Genomic DNA, 17,032 nt, shown 5'->3' on the forward strand with positions numbered 1-17,032 from the left:
TATTTTCTACTTTGTGCATTTTTGTATTGCTTATATAACCAAAAGAATTATACATGTTTTAAAATACTTATTCAGTGCTCTTTAGGAATAGGGCGTTTAGCTCTGGGTTGGGGATACAAAGGTGCATAATAAGATTTGATACTCATCACTAGGAGTTTATGGCTTAGTCAGTGAACACAGGGAAACAAATATATACAGTAATATCCGTGGGTACTGATAGAAGTTGCAAAATATTCAGTAGGATCAAGGATTCATTTGATTGAGTAGGAATTAGGCATGAAAGAGAATAAGAAAGCTGCCATAGAAGAGATTTGAACTGAACCTTGAAAATGTGATACTTGATTTGGGAATAGATGGCAGAGGGAGCATGAGAGAGTAAAGGCCTGGATGATGGTGTCAGGTTTGAGTTTTGGAAGTACAAGAAGGTTGACTTGGCTTCAGTTCATGAGCACCTGTGTATGTGAGTGTTGTTGTTGGGGAAATGGTGAGGGCTACGCACATAGAAAAGAGTAGACAGGATTCTGGCCTGTGAGTCAGGAAATTGCCCCTTCCTGAGTCTGACATATGCGTACTGTGTGAATCTCCATAAAGTCACTTTCCCTCTGGACGTCAGTTACTTAATCTGTGAGAGGTTGAACTAGATTAGTGGCGTCATATGCTTTTACTTTTTTCCCTTTCTTTCTTTAGCTGTCATTTCCCAGGAAGGGTGTATCTCCATTCATTCTTGTGTCTTTGTATGCTCTGGAGCTAAGTCTTGGTACAAAATTTCCCTCTCCCCTGCATTCCCTTCTCTCGTTTTTTTTTGTTGTTGTTTTTTTTTTTTGTTTTTTTTTTTTGAGATGGAGTTTCACTCATTTCTCTCTTGTTGCCCAGCCTGAAGTACAATGGCGTGATCTTGGCTCACCGCAGCCTCTGTCTCCCGGGTTTAAGCGATTCTCCTGCCTCAGCCTTCCAAGTAGCTGGGATTACAGGCACGTGCCAGCATGCTTGTCTAATTTTATAATTTTTTTTAGTAGAGGCGGGGTTTCTCCATGTTGGTCAGGCTGGTCTCGAACTGGCCACCTCAGTTGATCCACCCGCCTCGGCCTCCCAAAGTGCTGGGATTACAGGCATGAGCCTTTTTTTTTTTTTTTTTTTTTTCTTAAGGAGAGAAGCAAAGAGACCCAGTGTGATGTCAAGAATAAGACGGTTGAAATTTAACTGAAACTTATTAGAGAAGTGATTTTGGGAATTATTGTTTTGAATGAGTTTCTAGGGCAGTAGCAGAGGAGAACAAAGCTGAGAGGTTCAGGTATAGGAAGCCCAGTTAGGTTGACAGTTGCAAGTTTACCAAGGAATTTGGTGTGAGAAAGAAATTCCTAAGGACTAAAACCTTGAGCCACAAAATGTTATGATCTACTTAGCACAAATAAGTCTAGTAAATAGCCAAGAAGCATTAAAAAATTAATCTAGCAGCTTTTGTCTAGAGTTCAACTCATAAGTAAATTTAATGTATGGAAGGTATACATTATATTTTGATCAACAAAATATATGTAGGTTTATTACTTTTACCCATGAAGTTATAAAACTATAAGAAAATTCAGCCATTTCTTTTATTATTTCAACTACTTGGGGTGGGAAGGGGGAGAATGAGTTCCAAATATGGAATCCCCTCTACAATTTATATAGTAAATCTACATATATAGATCAACATAAAGATTTTTATCTAACTGATGCACTCTTCTTTCCATTTGAGTTCTGAAAGCAGTGTTCAGATTTGTAATATACAGTTTCTAAAATCTGGTGTAAGGTTTGTGAAAAGACAGTAATAAAGTAAGTTTATTGGGATCTCCGTACACAGCTTACTTTAGAACAGACATTGAGTTAGACTAGTCCTCTAAAAGGGAAAGATATGGGCTGGTAAACATTCAAGGGTATTTTGTAACTATGTTTCTAAGGTAGTTTTTTTGTTCATGTGGTTGGCCCATGAGTGAATCCCAAAGATAGAAGTTTTATTTCCAAGCAGTTTATTTTCTAGGAGCTAGGATAATTTGGATACCCTTAAAAGAAAAATATTTTTACCAGTTTTGTTAGGAAGTCCATGGAAGGTAAGAATAATGCTATTTTTTTTAAAATTTCTACTGTGCTGGAGATTGGATCTAGTGGCTCACTGCAAAAAATCCCACCTTCTTTAAGAAGTATTTCCAAATCTCCCTAGTAGGAATTAATCTATACATTCTCGTTTATGGATTCATCCATTCATGCAAAAAAAACTATTATTGAGCACTTGCTATGTGGGATTAAAACTGTGAGCAAGATAAACATAGTTCCTGCTGCTATGGTCTGAATGTGCCCCCAAAATTCGTATGTTGAATCTAATCGCAAATATAATGGTTGCAGAAAGTGGGGCCTTTGGGAAGTGACTAGGTCACGAGGGCAGATTTCTTGTGAATGGGATTATTACCCTTATAAAAGAGGCCCCAGAGAACTGCCTTGTCCCTTCTACCATGTGAGTACACAGCTACAAGGCACCATCTATGAACTAGGAAATGGGTCTTTGTCAGACACTAAATCTGCTGGTGCCTTGATCTTGGACTTCTTAGCCTCCCGAAAAGTGAGAAATAAGTTTTTGTTGTTTATAAGCTACCTAGTCTGTGGAATTTTTTTTTTTTTTTTTTTGAGACGGAGTCTCACTCTGTCACCTAGGCTAGAGTAGTGCAGTGGTGTGATCTCAGTTCACTCCAGCCTCTGCCTCCCGGGCTCAAGTGATCCACCTGCCTCAGCTTCCCAAGTAGCTGGGACAACAGATGTAAGCCACCACACCCAGGTAATTTTCATATTTTTGGTAGAGACAGGGTTTTACTATGTTGCTCAGGATGGTCTCAAACTCCTGACCTCAGGTGATCTGCCCGCCTCAGCCTCCCAAAGTGCTGGGATTAAAGGCGTGAGCCACCACACCCGGCCATATAGAATTCTGTAATAGCAACCAGAATGGACTAAGCCACCTGCCTTTCTAGAATTCATGGTTTCATGGGGGAGTATGGGGCAACTACACAGTGTTAACTGGTAGTATTATTACTGCTATAATGGAAGAAGTTCAGGCTGAATGCACATCTGGAAAGACTTCTTGGAGAAAGTGCCGTCTAAGCCCAGTAGTAGTTAACTGGATGAGCAGAGCTGGTTAGGGGCAATATACAAGGCTGGGGAAATAGCTTTGTGAAGGGATTGAAAGAGTGGAAAGGAAATTCAGAGTGGTTTGAGCTTGGCACATGAGGGAGAAGGAAGTAGTGTCAAGAGGAAAAGTTAGAGAAATAGTGGCTCTAGGACCCCGAGAGCCTTATCAAACCCACTATCCTGATGGCAGTAGTGAGCTATTAAGTTGATGACAGACATTCTAGAAAAATCACAGTAGATGCCATGTACAGAATGTATTAGATGGAGGCAAGAAGGTCATCACTGTTAAAGGTCGGAGGTAAGAAATCAATCCCACAACCCATTTTTGGAGTCTCTTTCTTCAGTACTACTCCTGGTACCAAGTACTTCATGAGTCAGGGTCCAGTCAGAAGAGAGAAGCAAAGTATGTATTTCAGATACTACCTGAGGTGATTTAACATAGGGAATTGGGGGCCTGGGATATTTGATGACTAAAAATGTAAATAGTGGAAGCAGAGGCTATATATAGACTGGTAACTCCAGGAAGCAGCTGCCATCCCTGCAGCTGGGAGGGACAAGAGGGAGTGGGTGATGTTAGCTAAACCAAGAAACTCGTAGGGGCTACCACAGAGCTGCTGTGCTGATTGCTAAGGAGGTACTTGGATCTCTGGGAGAGGATTGCCTTCTTGCTGGTACTCGGACCATCAAGGGAGGGTGCAAGGCTGGTACACAGAGTGCTTAAAGCATGGGCAACTGGAGCTGTCTGCTACTGTACAGGCTGACAGGAGCTGGAAAACAGGAAGAGAGTTTCTTCTCTCCACCTCTGCCTTCCAGTTGCAAAGGAGTCTGGGAAATGTGGTTTGAAGACTTCTAGTCCCAACATCATAAAGCAGAATATAGAGGGTGGGCTTGGGCTGACAGACCGCTGGAAAATAATCTACCCTAGGCATTTCAGAAAAGTAACTCTACCTATGTATTGTAGGAAGTGGGTTGGAAGGAGGCAAAACTGGGCACTGGTTCATTGTACAGAGGATGTTGGTAGTAATCTAGGCAAGAGATGATGGCATCTTGATTTAGAGCAATGGCAAGAAAGAGAAGCGAGTAGATGTGGAGAGATTTAGAAAGTAGAGTTGAACAGAATTGGTAATTTATTGTGAGGGATGGGGATCAGTGAGAATAAAGGAGGGACAGGGATTGAGAAAGCTTGAGTTTTTTATTTAGGTGCATAGTGGTGCTGTTTACTGAGATAGGAACATAGGACTGGAAACTGTTTTGAGGAAGATGATTCATTCAGTTTTGGACCTGCTCAGTTTCATGTGCCTGTGGCTCATCTAGGTGGAAATTCATTGTGAATATGTGGGCTGAAGGTATAAATGTGATGTGTTTTCAGCCTGTAGGTGGTACTTGAAGTCTTAGAAATCACTGAGATCATCAAAGGAGACTATAGAGTGCAAAGAGAAGAGATCATAAGCTAGATCCAAGAGGCATAACAACGTTTAAGGAAAGAATACAAGCAGTGGAGAAAAGTTCGCAGTGACTGTGAAAGAGTGGGCAGAGATGTTGGAAGAAAACCAGAGTGTGTGGAGTCCCAGAACTAGGTAAGAATGTTGGAAGAAGAGGTCGTGGTCAACAGTTCAGATGCTCTAAATTTGACTGTTCAGTGTTGTTTGTGCTTCTGTTATCATACTCATCAAGTCTGCCTGTTTTTCAGAGTTACTTATGGTTGATTCTCCTCTAGTATCATGTAGGGCTGGGATGCTGTGCTGTATATGCCTCAGCAGCTAGCATTGATGTTTCGCACATACATATATTCTTGATTGGTGCTTATTGCATTACATTAATCAGGGATCAGCAAACTTATGGGTAAACAAATGGGTAAGCCACTTGTTTTTATAAACAAAATTTTACTAGAATGCAGTGATGTCCATTCATTTATGTCTTGTCTATGACAGCTTTCACACTGTCGCAGCAGAGTTGAGTAGCTGTACCAACTCTGGTCTGCAAAGCTTAAAATGTTTACCAAGTGGCCCTTTATATTTGCTGACCCCTGGATTACGGTCCTGCATTAGGTGTTTTATGTCAGCTGGTAAGATTGTGTCTTTGACCTTTTTTTTTTCCTCATTTTTTCTTCAAATTTGTTTGAGATATTTAGAGACCATGTGGAGTGTAGACTGTGCCTTTGCAGCACTGGTATGGTCTTGTTTGTGGTAAGGAGGCAGCAGAGCCAAGGGAAGGCAAAGCTCATGGGTAGTTAGAGCAGTCTCTTTCAGTGTGACTATGGGATTAAGTAGTACCTTTAAAAGGAAAGGCTAGGGCCAGGAAAGTGGAACAAGATGGGGAAAATGGATCTATGTATTGAAGACATGCTTTTTCAGCTCCATAATGTGAAGCTATTTCCCAGCTATTGTGCTAGGTGCTGGGATTTCTTCAGTAGCTCAGAATCTGGTTGGAAAAACAGACCGGTAAGCAGAATCTTACAGTTCCCTACAATGTGCTTGGCACAGTGATAAAGCTGTTGGAATGTTGAGCAAAAGAGTGGCACCTAGCCCAGCCCAGGGAGAAGCAGCAGGAAGGAGAATGATCATATTAGGAGGAGGGCCACCAGGTGTCTGGGTTCTATATTACCACATGCAAGCTGGGAGTGGATGTAGGGGCTGTGAGGCTTGGTGGGCCATCTACCAGCTCTCTAGTCAGAATTCCTGTGTGACAAGCAAGCCCTTGAGGCTGTGCAGTCATGGAGAAAAGGCAGTTCTGAGAGATGTACTTATGTCACCAAAGTTTGTCTTCTAGGCATTCTTTCCTTTTCTTTCTTCTTTTGTTAGATGACATATTTAGTGTGGTTCGAATTTGTGGGAATCATAACCTTGAATTGGTTGATTTTCCCCTTATGTAAAATACAAAAGTCATCTTGCATTAATATGTCTTTTGACTGTATTTGTGTTGCTCTTGGGGATGATAAAAGCTCAGTGAACTGAGCATCTAACAGGCAATGAAAGTTCTCTGTGTATTTAAGACTCTGAATTGGCTGTCATTTTACTATCCACACCCCTTAACAACATCATATTACACATTCGCATTAATCTACATTCTCTCAATGACCTGTATAAACTGATTAGGGCAGCTGTTAGGCCTACTGTATGAATAAAGAAAGTAAGACACATACTTGCAGATTTTACTTGTTTGCCAGTACTCATTGCTTTTGTTGGTTCTTTTGGTTGCAAGTTATAGCAGGTCATTCCAATTACTTTAGGAAAAGAAGAGTTTTTCATAAGCCTGCATATGAACTGGAAGGGGGGATGACTAGATGAGCGGGAGTTCTGGGTGCTTCCTTTTCTCCTCTCTCCTCCTCCTCCTCTCTCTCTGCTCTTCTCCTCCTCTTTCTCTTCCTCCTTCTCTTCTCACTCATCTCCTTCTCTTCTCTTCCCCCCTCTCTGCTTTCCTCTTCTTTCTCTCTGCTGCCTCTCCTCTGTCTTCCCTCTGCTCTCCTCTCTCTTCTGTCTCTCTTCTCTTTCTCTCTCCTCCTACTCTCTCCTTTTTCTCTCCTCCTTTCTCATGCTCTCTCCTTTCTTCTCTTCTCTCTCTGCTCTCTCCTCCTCTGCTCTCTCCTCCATCCTCCCGCCTCCCTTCCCTCTCCCTGTCCCCTCTCTGCCTCTTCCTCTTTCTCTCCTCTTCTCTGTGCATATCTGCATCACCCTTTCCTCAACCTACAGACCAGTTTTCTTTATGGCATTTGCTTGTATGTGATCAGCCTTCTTCTCTCAGCCTCTTTCTGCATAACTGACCTTAAAGCTTCAGCTCCCACTACTAATTGTTCTGTTTTCTTTCAGGATCTAATTGGCCCAGCTTATCTTTTTTTATTTTTATTTTTTTGAGATGGAGTTTCACTCATGTCCAGGCTGGAGTGAAATGGCATGATCTCGACTCACTGCAATCTCTGCCTCCCAGGTTCAAGCGATTCTCCTGCCTCAGCCTCTTGAGTAGCTGGGATGACGGGCCCGCACCATCACACCTGGCTAATTTTGTATTTTTAGTAGAGATGAGGTTTTGCCATGTTAGTCAGGTTGGTCTCAAACTCCTGACCTCAGGTGATCTATCCACCTCGGCCTCCCAAAGTACTGGGATTACAGGTGTGAGCCACTGCGTGTGGCGTAGCTTATCTTTTCAAGCAAGGTCATATTGTAGCTGGATTGATTCTTCCTAAGTTGGGCCTTTCTCAGCTCTCCCCATCCTACTCAGCTTGGAACAGGGAGGCATACCCATATGGTGCATAAGATCAGGAAGTTGGAAGCTTCCTTCAGAAGCACAAAGTGATGAGAAGCAAGACATTCTGAGGCAAGACCCTTCCCTGGCCTGGCTCGTAACACATTTCCTACACACAGTTCTAAAGATCTCCTCTTCTAATGTAAGCCAATCCTTATAGGTAAAACCACATATTCACTTAACCTTTCCCCAACAGGAAGTGTCCAAAGTCATAGCTTTGCTGACCGTGGGAACATTTAAAAAGCATTATCTCCGTCTGAAGCCACAATTCTCAATGATCTCTGTCACAATTCTAGTTCTGTCACGATCCATTTGAACCATTCTGCAACCCATGGACTACATGGCACATGTAACCACGGTACATGCTTAATGTATAAAGGTGAGGCGTATCTTAATACTCACGTAAAAAAGAGGAGAAGGCTGCACCTCCCAGTCTGTCTGTGAGAAAGACACGTCATACCTGGGTCACCGGCTCAACATATGCTCTGTCTAGTAGAACAGAGCCCACACTCGTGATGGGCAGCCTCCTTGCTGGCATTCTGAGGCCAGATGCTGGGAAATAGGTTCATTGGAGGATCTTAATTAAGCATGAAGACAGTCCTCACCTTTATACATTAGGCGTGCACCATACTGCCATCTCCCTCCCCACAAACACACATTTCACATTCTTGGTATTTGTTTCTTCAGAGCCTGCTTTGTGGCACTTTATCAGAGCAGCTGGCATATTGGGAGAGGGATAGAATATGAAGTGTTTATAAAATTCTAAGATGACTATGTGATATGAATATTTGGCTTGTTTTTTGTTTATTTTGATGCCCTTAGTTCAGTTTCCCCAAATCGCTGTGATGATTTCTTGACCTCTGCTTTACTGCCCCATTGGGCAGTACTTTTTTATTTTTAAACTGTGCTTTACCTTTCCAAAAATATATTCTCACAACTTTCCCAATCATGCTAATTAATTTAGTATCTACACCAGCTTCTGTATCCTCAGTAACCAGTAATGAATTAGTAAACAGGCCAGTTATTAGAAAAATAGAACCTGGATGATGGTCACCTGAGAGACACCCTCAGTTTGGATGGTGGAATAGGGAGTAGTGGGGTCTGGTGATTTGGAGGTTGTAGAGATGGTGGGGTGGGGCGGCCCTAATGTTGCCAGGTCTTTCCAGTTTTCAAGAGAAACTGGAAATATGTTTTACATAAAATATGTATTTTTAGAAATATACATGAGCCAAGAAAACTTATTCTTGCAAAACTTTCTGTTTGTAACCTCAGGCCTGTTCCTTCCCACTTCAGTGAACTTCTCTACATAGGTGGGGATGAACATTTTTAAAGTAGTTTTCTGCCTGCTTCTCCCACTTCAAGAACACTTAGTACCAAATGGACGTTTGAAGAGTACCTATCTGCCTCAGACACCTCTTTCCTGTGGTGTCTCAATGACTGTTTATTTATTTATTCTTATTCTTCTACAAGGGTTCAAGTTCTTTGCAGAAATGGTTCCCTGCAGAGTGTTCTCTGATTTCCACCTTGGACTGGGGGCCATCTGTCTCTGCCGGCTGAAGCAATTCAGGGCACACCCATTGCACAGGACCCAGGTGGAAGCAGAGGCTGGAGCAGGCATATGTTCTAGGTCACTCACACAGAGCTAACAGCTTATTGAAATGTTGCATGGCTTTTTCTTGAAGCGGATCTACCTGCATAATCCATGCAGGCAGACTTAATTAATTTTTTTAATTACATTTCAAGGGTAGGCTTAATAGAGTAAGTATCTCCTGATCACCAGCTTCTGAAGGATTAAACGGTACTTGGCCCTTCTGCTGCTGTGAAGCAGCAACTTCAGAGTCTTAATTTTGTCTAGTTGGTTGCCTGTTTTCCTTGTCTTTCTCCTCAACGAGACAATTTTTTCTTTGAATATATCTGATTTGCCTGTGATCTCCAAACCTGCACAGAGCCCAGGTCGTGGTAATTACTCCCTAAATGTTTGTTGAATGAAGAAGGATAGGTCCTGCCCCTAGATGGATTTTGTTTGTTACCTCTGTTAATAAGGACCAGTATGCACTAGGGACAGAAACATTCATCAAGGCCAGATGAATGTCCTCTTAGAAGGCTAGGAGTACTTTGGCCCCGCACTATGTGATTTCTCTATCTGGTGGTTGGTGCTGAATGACAGCGACTATTATGCTTTATTCCTCTGCCTAATTGCTGAACACACAAGACCTGTCTATATTGATTTCTTCTCAGCTGTTGCATTGATTGGCTAACTTGTTGATTGTTCTTCTTTCCCACTAGAATGTAAGCTCCATGAGGGAAAGTACTTTGTTGCTTTTCTTCTCCTCAGTATCCTCAGTGTTAGGACAATGCAGTGATATTGAATGAGTAAGTGTGTATCTTATTCCAGCTTTGCTCTGCTCTTTGTCCATTTTCTGTTTGTTTTTCTCCTTTTTAAGAAAATGTTCACACCACTCTGCATCTCCCTTGGGTAACAACACCTCACAGTGGGAAAGACTTCACTTGGCTCTTGCCATTATTTTCCTGCTTAGGCTGGCCATTCCCTGTGGAGTGGCAGAGGGTAGCAATGGAAATGACATGGGATTGAAGGAGGAAGACCCATTCCTTCTCTCTATGTGTCAGTAGAGACAATCAAACCTCCCTCACAAGTGTGGAAGACGAAATAGGATGGCACTTGAGGAAAGGCTTTGTAAAATACTCTGTGAGGAACATGCTTGCACATAAGAAGCTGACATGCTGATGTGCTTGTCTGCTTTTCAAGGATCAGGGCACCCCAGGTGGGAGCAGTTGGACCCAGGGAGCTGACTTCCATAACCTCCTTCTTCATCCTTCACAACAGTCCTAGGAAGTGGGTGGTACTATCCTACTTTAAAGGTGAAGATGCAGGTCTCAAAGATGTAGAATTTTGCCCAAATATTATTCACTGAGTAAAGGCAAAGACAGGCTCAGACCTAGGTCCTGTGATGACAAATGTAAACTTCTTGTCACCATCCAACATCTGTCAGGTCGAGTCAGGGGAGAAGTGACTCCTGTACCTTGGCCCCCAGCTTTTGGATGGTGATCCTGATCACATTTGTTTGAATGTCTTTGTAACGTGTTAGTGTGTGGTACCATTAAGCTTGTACTAGTGTTAATTGAGTTCATATTAGGGTAGTATTCAACTGATAGATTTTTTTTTCTTTCCTATCAAACACTGCACAGCTAGTTAGGTCAGAAGTTAGTTATTTTCTGGAACATGCTGATTAAAAAGGGGTTGACATTGAATGACAGAAGAATTGATTGAATAGAGCAGAGCCCGAATTTGCATATGGACTTTGGGTCTGACCTGGATTTGTAGTTTATTCTGTTACATCTGAAGACATAGAATAGAGATGACCACCTATCCACCCATTCCACTCACATGGAGATTTCACCACTGAATGTGCTCAATCCTAACCAAGGCATTCTAGTTTGTAGCTTAAGTGAACCTGTAAAGACTCTCCAGTTACCCAACAGGACCTTGTGCAGCTGTGTGTGGAAATCAGGATAATTCCAGTGTTTCTGAGAGTGTTTTAATAGAGCACTGATTACAGATTGCAGGCACCTGGTGGTGTTTTTGTGCTGAGGCTGAAGGGTGCAGTTCCAAAGACAAGAAGTGGGCTAGATGGATTCCCTGTTGTTTACCAGGGCCCGGAATAGGTACTGAGAAACCCTGTCAACAGCTGATCCAGGCTCCTGGTATGGTTAGTGTGTGCTTTCAGGAGACCACCAACACCAGCACATTAATTCCCAAACCGAGAATGGACATGTGACTTTGCCCAGGGTGTATTCTCCTGCCGGTGGCTCAGAGCCTGGAGACTGTAGGAGGGGCTCAGTTGGAGTCAATACAGAGGCCTGTGGGTTGGAGCTTGGCCAGAGTTACTCTGTGCTTCTTGGACTATCCTGGGCTGTTCCGCTTGGGCAGACCATCATTGCTTTTGGCCTCAATAGCCAAATGAGAAAACAAACTGTGAAAATTCAAGGGGAAAAAGGTGATAGCCAAGAGTTAAGGTTTAGAACTCTATGGGCTAGAGGTTTTCTAGTTCAGCACTTAATTTCAAGCCAATTCCCAAGAAAAAAAATTTAATCTGAGAAGAGTCCCCACTGTGATTAATCATGTTTTCTCTTTCTCTGTTCTCATCGTTCCCCCAACACCACCTGTTCTCACCTTCCACAAATTCGGCAGTGCTCTACTATTTTACATTATCATTTCATGTTTCTCTGTTTTTTACTTTAAAAAGTCGAGAGCAACATTTAGCCCTAATATTGGTTTTGCTACTCTTTTGTTGTGTGACTTTGGAATCACCCTCTGGACTTCAGTTTCCTTATGTGTTAAGTGAGGTAATTGGATGAGATAGACCATCACTAGGATCACTTCCAGGCATTAAGCTTTTAAGCTTAAGAATGCCACATTTCTGCTATGCCCACACTTTTTAACTGAGGTATAAGCTGCTGGTGTGTAAGGCCCAAAAGGGTGTCAAGTAATGTGGTTGGTTAGCTTATTTGTGAATATCTTGCTGAGATCCTTCTCCGTAAAGTAAAATGATGAAATTCCCCTTGCAGAGCCTTTGAAATTGGTGAAACTCAAGGCATTGCTGCTGGAGAAGCTAAGATTCCTTGAAGCACTGTCAGCAAAACATGGAAGGCCCAGAAAAAGTGGGAGCAGGAAGGTAACAGGGAGGGTCCAAGTTGTGCTTTTGAAATGCCAGAGTGGGGGTAATACAGCACAGGAAGTGGAAGAGGACTTCCCTTGAGAACCAGCAGAAACCTTTGAAATATGTGCCTTTCATATTTAAGCCTTTTCCGGTTTGGAAAATAGCCTGCAAGCCTCATAAAACTGCCTTGTGGCAGCCATCCAAGATCTCAGGAGTTGACTCCTGTTGCAAACTGCTGGTCTTGAAACGATGGTGGTGAGCAGCTGTGATGAGGCTTTCATGGGCATTGTCCCCTTTATGGAGGTAGAGATCTGTTGCAGAATCTCTCTGCTAATGTATTGTCAACTCCCAGTTTTGTCTGTAGAATCAAAACAAGCTCTATCCTAATAAGGCTGTGCGACTCCTTTGCCAATGAACCAGCATGATATGCACACATGAGATGAACAGATATCCAGAAAAAATGACTTCAAACTACAGCTCGATTTGTTATCTTTGTAGCTGCTGGGCTAGGCTGATAACAATATCTTGTACACCAGAAAATGTGGCCAGAGGCAAAAGTGTAAAGCAGTTGAATTTGTCTTGTTTTACCTAGAATGCATTCCAGCCTCACCTTTCCATACCTTTCTCATTTCTTCAATATGAGATAGTAAGGAAGAGCAAAGGCTTCTGGAGTCATGCATCTTGGGTTTAAGTCCCTGCTCTGCCCTTGAGCTGTGTGATGTAGGACAATTTACTTAACCACTGAGCTTTAGTTTCCTCATCTGTAAAAGTCTCTCCATCCAGAGTATAAGCATATTAATAAGGATTTTTTGAATACCAAAGTCACATATCTAAGTATATACATCTCTTGTGTCAGAATTCGAGGTAGCTGACAGATGGGGAAATTGCTTTTGGAGGCTGAAAAGGAAGCCTTTCTGTCACCATTCAGATTGTACTACACTGGCATGAATTCGTGAAGTTGACCCTTGAGGAGATCAGTTAAAGTTGGAATTACAGTCCTTGGCCAAATCATTAATGAGATCAGAAGTGTTCATAAACCTTACTGGAAATTTCATTTGGGAAATTGAGGCATTGAAGGGCACAGTGTCTTGCCTTTTAAACAGAGTACGTATGTGTAAAATGGCTCCTCAGAGTGTCACACTGCTTCTGTGCCTCTCACTGCTATGAAGACGTCATGTTGGAGTATAACACTGATGATATATCAATTACAGAAAACTCACTCAAGCTCTTCCAAGAAATTGTAAAGTGGTGATATTCTCCAAATCAGCAATTCAAATAAGGAATGTTTCTTTTTTCTTTTTTCTTTGGTTTCTTTGTTTTTGTTTTTGTTTTTTTAAGACAGAGTCTCGCTCTGTGGCCAGGCTGGAATGCAGTCGCACGATCTCAGCTCACTGCAACCTCCACCTCCCGGGTTCAAGCGATTCTCCTGCCTCAGCCTCCCAAGTAGCTGGGACTACAGGTGCATGCCACCATGCCCGGCTAATTTTTGTATTTTTACTAGAGACAGGGTTTCACCATGTTGGCCAGGATGATCTTGATCTCTTGACCTCGTGATCCACCCACCTCAGCCTCCCAACAAATAAGGAATGTTTTAAAATTGATGTTTGATTTAGAGAATATTTTAAAGAAGTTTTGCTCTGATTTAAAAAATTTTAGAAAGCACATGAACTTGTTTCAACTGTATTTTAGGTTTTTATAGGTTTCAAACTCTTAAAAAATGGAGGCTTTCTTTAAAGGCTCATTTTTTTTTCTGTTATATTTTAAGTCTTTTCCAAAATAGAATTAGCTTAAATCAAGAAAACTTAAAATTTACCTAAAGCTTGAGTCAACAAATATCTAATATAAAAAGCTCATGTTATGCTTGCTGGAGAGTTTATGTTTGTTTGTTTCTTTATTTTTAATGGTAGATAGATCTTTTTGTTTTTTTTTTTTCAAATCTGCAATTTCTGTTATCAATCATACCCTTCTCTAAGGTGAAAACATCTGACCTACTACCTAAACTTTTTACTTCCTTTCATATATGGGTTTAGTGCTTTTCCTTCTGTCTTTTCTTCAGTGTAAGCAAAAGAAACGAACTAATTGAGCAAGTAGTGCAGAACCTAGCAGACAATTAAAATGTTTATTTTCATGTTAAGTCAATCTTTATGTGGCTTTTGCCTGTATTTGAACATGGTTGGAATAGATTTGGCTACTTCCAATGCTGTCTGCTATAAGTGATGTTCTCAAGTCAACATATCGTTTTCTTTTTTTTGAGACGGAGTCTCACTCTGTCGCCCAGGCTGGAGTGCAGTGGCGCAATCTCGGCTCACTGCAAGCTCCGCCTCCTGGGTTCACGCCATTCTCCTGCCTCAGCCTCTCCGAGTAGCTGGGACTACAGGCGCCCGTCACCACACCCGGCTAATTTTTTTTTGTATTTTTAGTAGAGACGGGGTTTCACCGTGGTCTCGATCTCCTGACCTCGTGATCCACCCGCCTCGGCCTCCCAAAGTGCTGGGATTACAAGCGTGAGCCACTGCGCCCGGCCTCAACATATTGTTTTCTTAGTTTGCCGACTAGTAGTTGGATACCACAATGACATGATTGCTCAGTAAAAATAGGGGAATATCAAAAAGTTGAGCTCTTTTTAATTTTTTTCTGTTACTAACTTCCTCTTTTGATGTGGTTCAATTCACTTTTCGAGGTTTGTTCTATGTTTTAGATTGATAAGCTTGTCAATATCCATAATACACCAATGAGTGTATTCCAGCCTGGCCTTCACTGTGATTCTTTATTTCTACCCATTACTGTAGAAAGGGTACATGGATACTATAGAACTGGCTTAACTGGTCCTTGGAATTTAAACTTGTGAATGTGGAGATCCTATTAATAGAATCCCTTAGAATGAGTGATGCTTATGAAATCTTCGTCTTACCTCAATAAACCCTCCAAATGACATATCCTATGTAGCTTTTGTTGGTGGTATTATTTTTTGGCTTTGTCATATTATTTGTGAAAATTAGGATGTAGTAATTGACAAGAAGGTTAAAAAGTACACCCGCAATGTAAATAAACTTGTGTAAACAGAGATCTTATGGTCAGGGTTTGTTCTTTGGATATCAAACTTACAAGAAGAATGTGTATACTGAACATATAAACAAGGAAAGAGGAGATGAAAATAATCTAGGTTTATAGTTGAAGCAGACGTGAGTCATGGGCTCAGAGAATCCTGTGAACATAATGTCTCTTACACAGGGAGAGTTCGTATATACAGGGAAAAGAAACCCAATCGGGTCTCATAGTGTTTGGCAGTCTGATGGCAGAAAAGCCATTCCTCATTTCCTTCCTTAAAGAATTAAACAGTATGACCAGGGCTGTTGTGTATGGTTGTGTTGTTTTTACATTGTTCCAGAGTTATTCATCTAAGAGAGCAAGCACAGGCTAACGCGTAGCTGGTGTTCTGTTCGCCAGGTTGAAGGCTCCAGCACTGAGCTGCAATTGGACAGAAGAAGGGTACCATTTTCTTCCTACAAAATTATCTTCCAAGCCTTGTAATTATTCACAGTATTTGCTCTCCTTTCTCACAGCTTTTTGAGGGTGGGAGTTTGCTAGTTTACTTTGGGGTTCTCAACACTATGCCTGGACTGGAGTTGAAAAAAGAATATGGCCAACTTATAATTGGGTCTCAATAAAATGTATTTTGATAGGTCTTCCAGGTTTGGTGGAAAAAATATGCCTTAAAACCGCAATGTTCAAGGAGCACTCCACTGAGATTTTAGTGGAGTACAAAGACCGTCCTGCAGAATCTCTGACCTGTTTCCTTGTTTCAAAATCCAGAGATAATCATATTAACGTTTTGGCAAACTATTTTCTAGACATCTCTTTATGCATGTAAATATACACATAAAATTGCAAATTCATGAGCTCATTTTCTGTTTTATAACCTCCTTGTTTTCACTCTGCATTGTTTCTTGGCAATTTTTCCAAGTCAATATCTATAGGTCTGTGCCACAATTTTAAAAGGATAAGTAATATTCTGTTGGGTGGATGAGCTATACTGTATTTAACCAATGAAGATTGATGGGTATTTAGGTTGCTTATAATGATTTTTTCTTAAAAATGAATCAGAGGTAAGCATGCATCTGTGACACACATATGGTGTGTGCATGCTCACACCATTTTTTCTAATGGTAGAGTTGCTCGCTCAAAAGGTTTCAACTCATATTAATCTCTGTTGGAGAGGAATTATAACACTTCCTCATAATCCTTACACCAATTGGGTGTGTTAAAAATGACATAGTTTACCCTTCATAAAAACACATATCTGGGCTGGGCATGCACCTGTAATCCCGGCACTTTGGGAGGCTGAAGCAGGTGGATCACTTGAGGTCAGGAGTTGGAAACCAGCCTGGCCAACATGGTGAAACCCCATCTCTACTAAAATACAAAAATTAGCCGGGCATGGTGACATACACCTGTAATTTCAGCTACTCAGGAGGCTGAGGCAGGAGAATTGCTTGAACCTGGGAGACAGAGGTTGCAGTGAGCCAAGATGGTGCCACTGCACCCCAGCCTGGGCAACAGTGAGACTCTGCCTCAAAAAAAAAAAAAAAAAATACTCACATACATATCTGAAGATTCTAATTTACAGTTTTGAAGCAAACTTTGGAAGATATATTCAGTGGCTCTCTTGATTACATATTTGGGATTAGATGTAGAAATACTTCGTAAATCATGAAGTGCTATGTAAACTTCAATGATTCATTGCTAGGGCTTTACAAAATATTTGCCATGTACACTTGTTTCTGGGGTCTTTTTATTTATTTTATAAATAATTCATTAAATACAGGGGGAAAACCCAAAGATAGTGGCTCTGGACCTGGTTGTATAGCAGAATAAACTGAAGAAGTCATTCAGAAAACAAGTTTCAGGCCCTGGCTCCAGATCCCTTGAATCTCTGTGAGCAGGACCTGGGCACCAAGGTG

The 17,032-nt window shown here is 41.5% G+C and overlaps 1 protein-coding gene across 9 annotated transcripts in view; it reads left to right on the forward strand.

Moving 5' to 3' along the window:
• STXBP6 (syntaxin binding protein 6) overlaps positions 1-17,032 on the forward strand; it is a 241,133-nt gene that overhangs the window by 53,828 nt on the left and 170,273 nt on the right. Inside the window, exon 1 of one of the 9 annotated variants that reach the window (XM_055291621.2) lies at positions 4,565-4,730. The exons of the other annotated variants lie outside the window; for them this stretch is intronic. The gene's annotated coding sequence lies outside the window, so the exon portion shown is untranslated. Of the gene's footprint in view, positions 1-4,564; positions 4,731-17,032 lie in introns of those variants that run through there. 9 annotated transcript variants of the gene reach the window in all.

The sequence above is a fragment of the Symphalangus syndactylus genome, chromosome 9 (assembly GCF_028878055.3).
Source record: "Symphalangus syndactylus isolate Jambi chromosome 9, NHGRI_mSymSyn1-v2.1_pri, whole genome shotgun sequence".
NCBI classification, from domain to species: Eukaryota; Metazoa; Chordata; class Mammalia; order Primates; family Hylobatidae; genus Symphalangus; species Symphalangus syndactylus.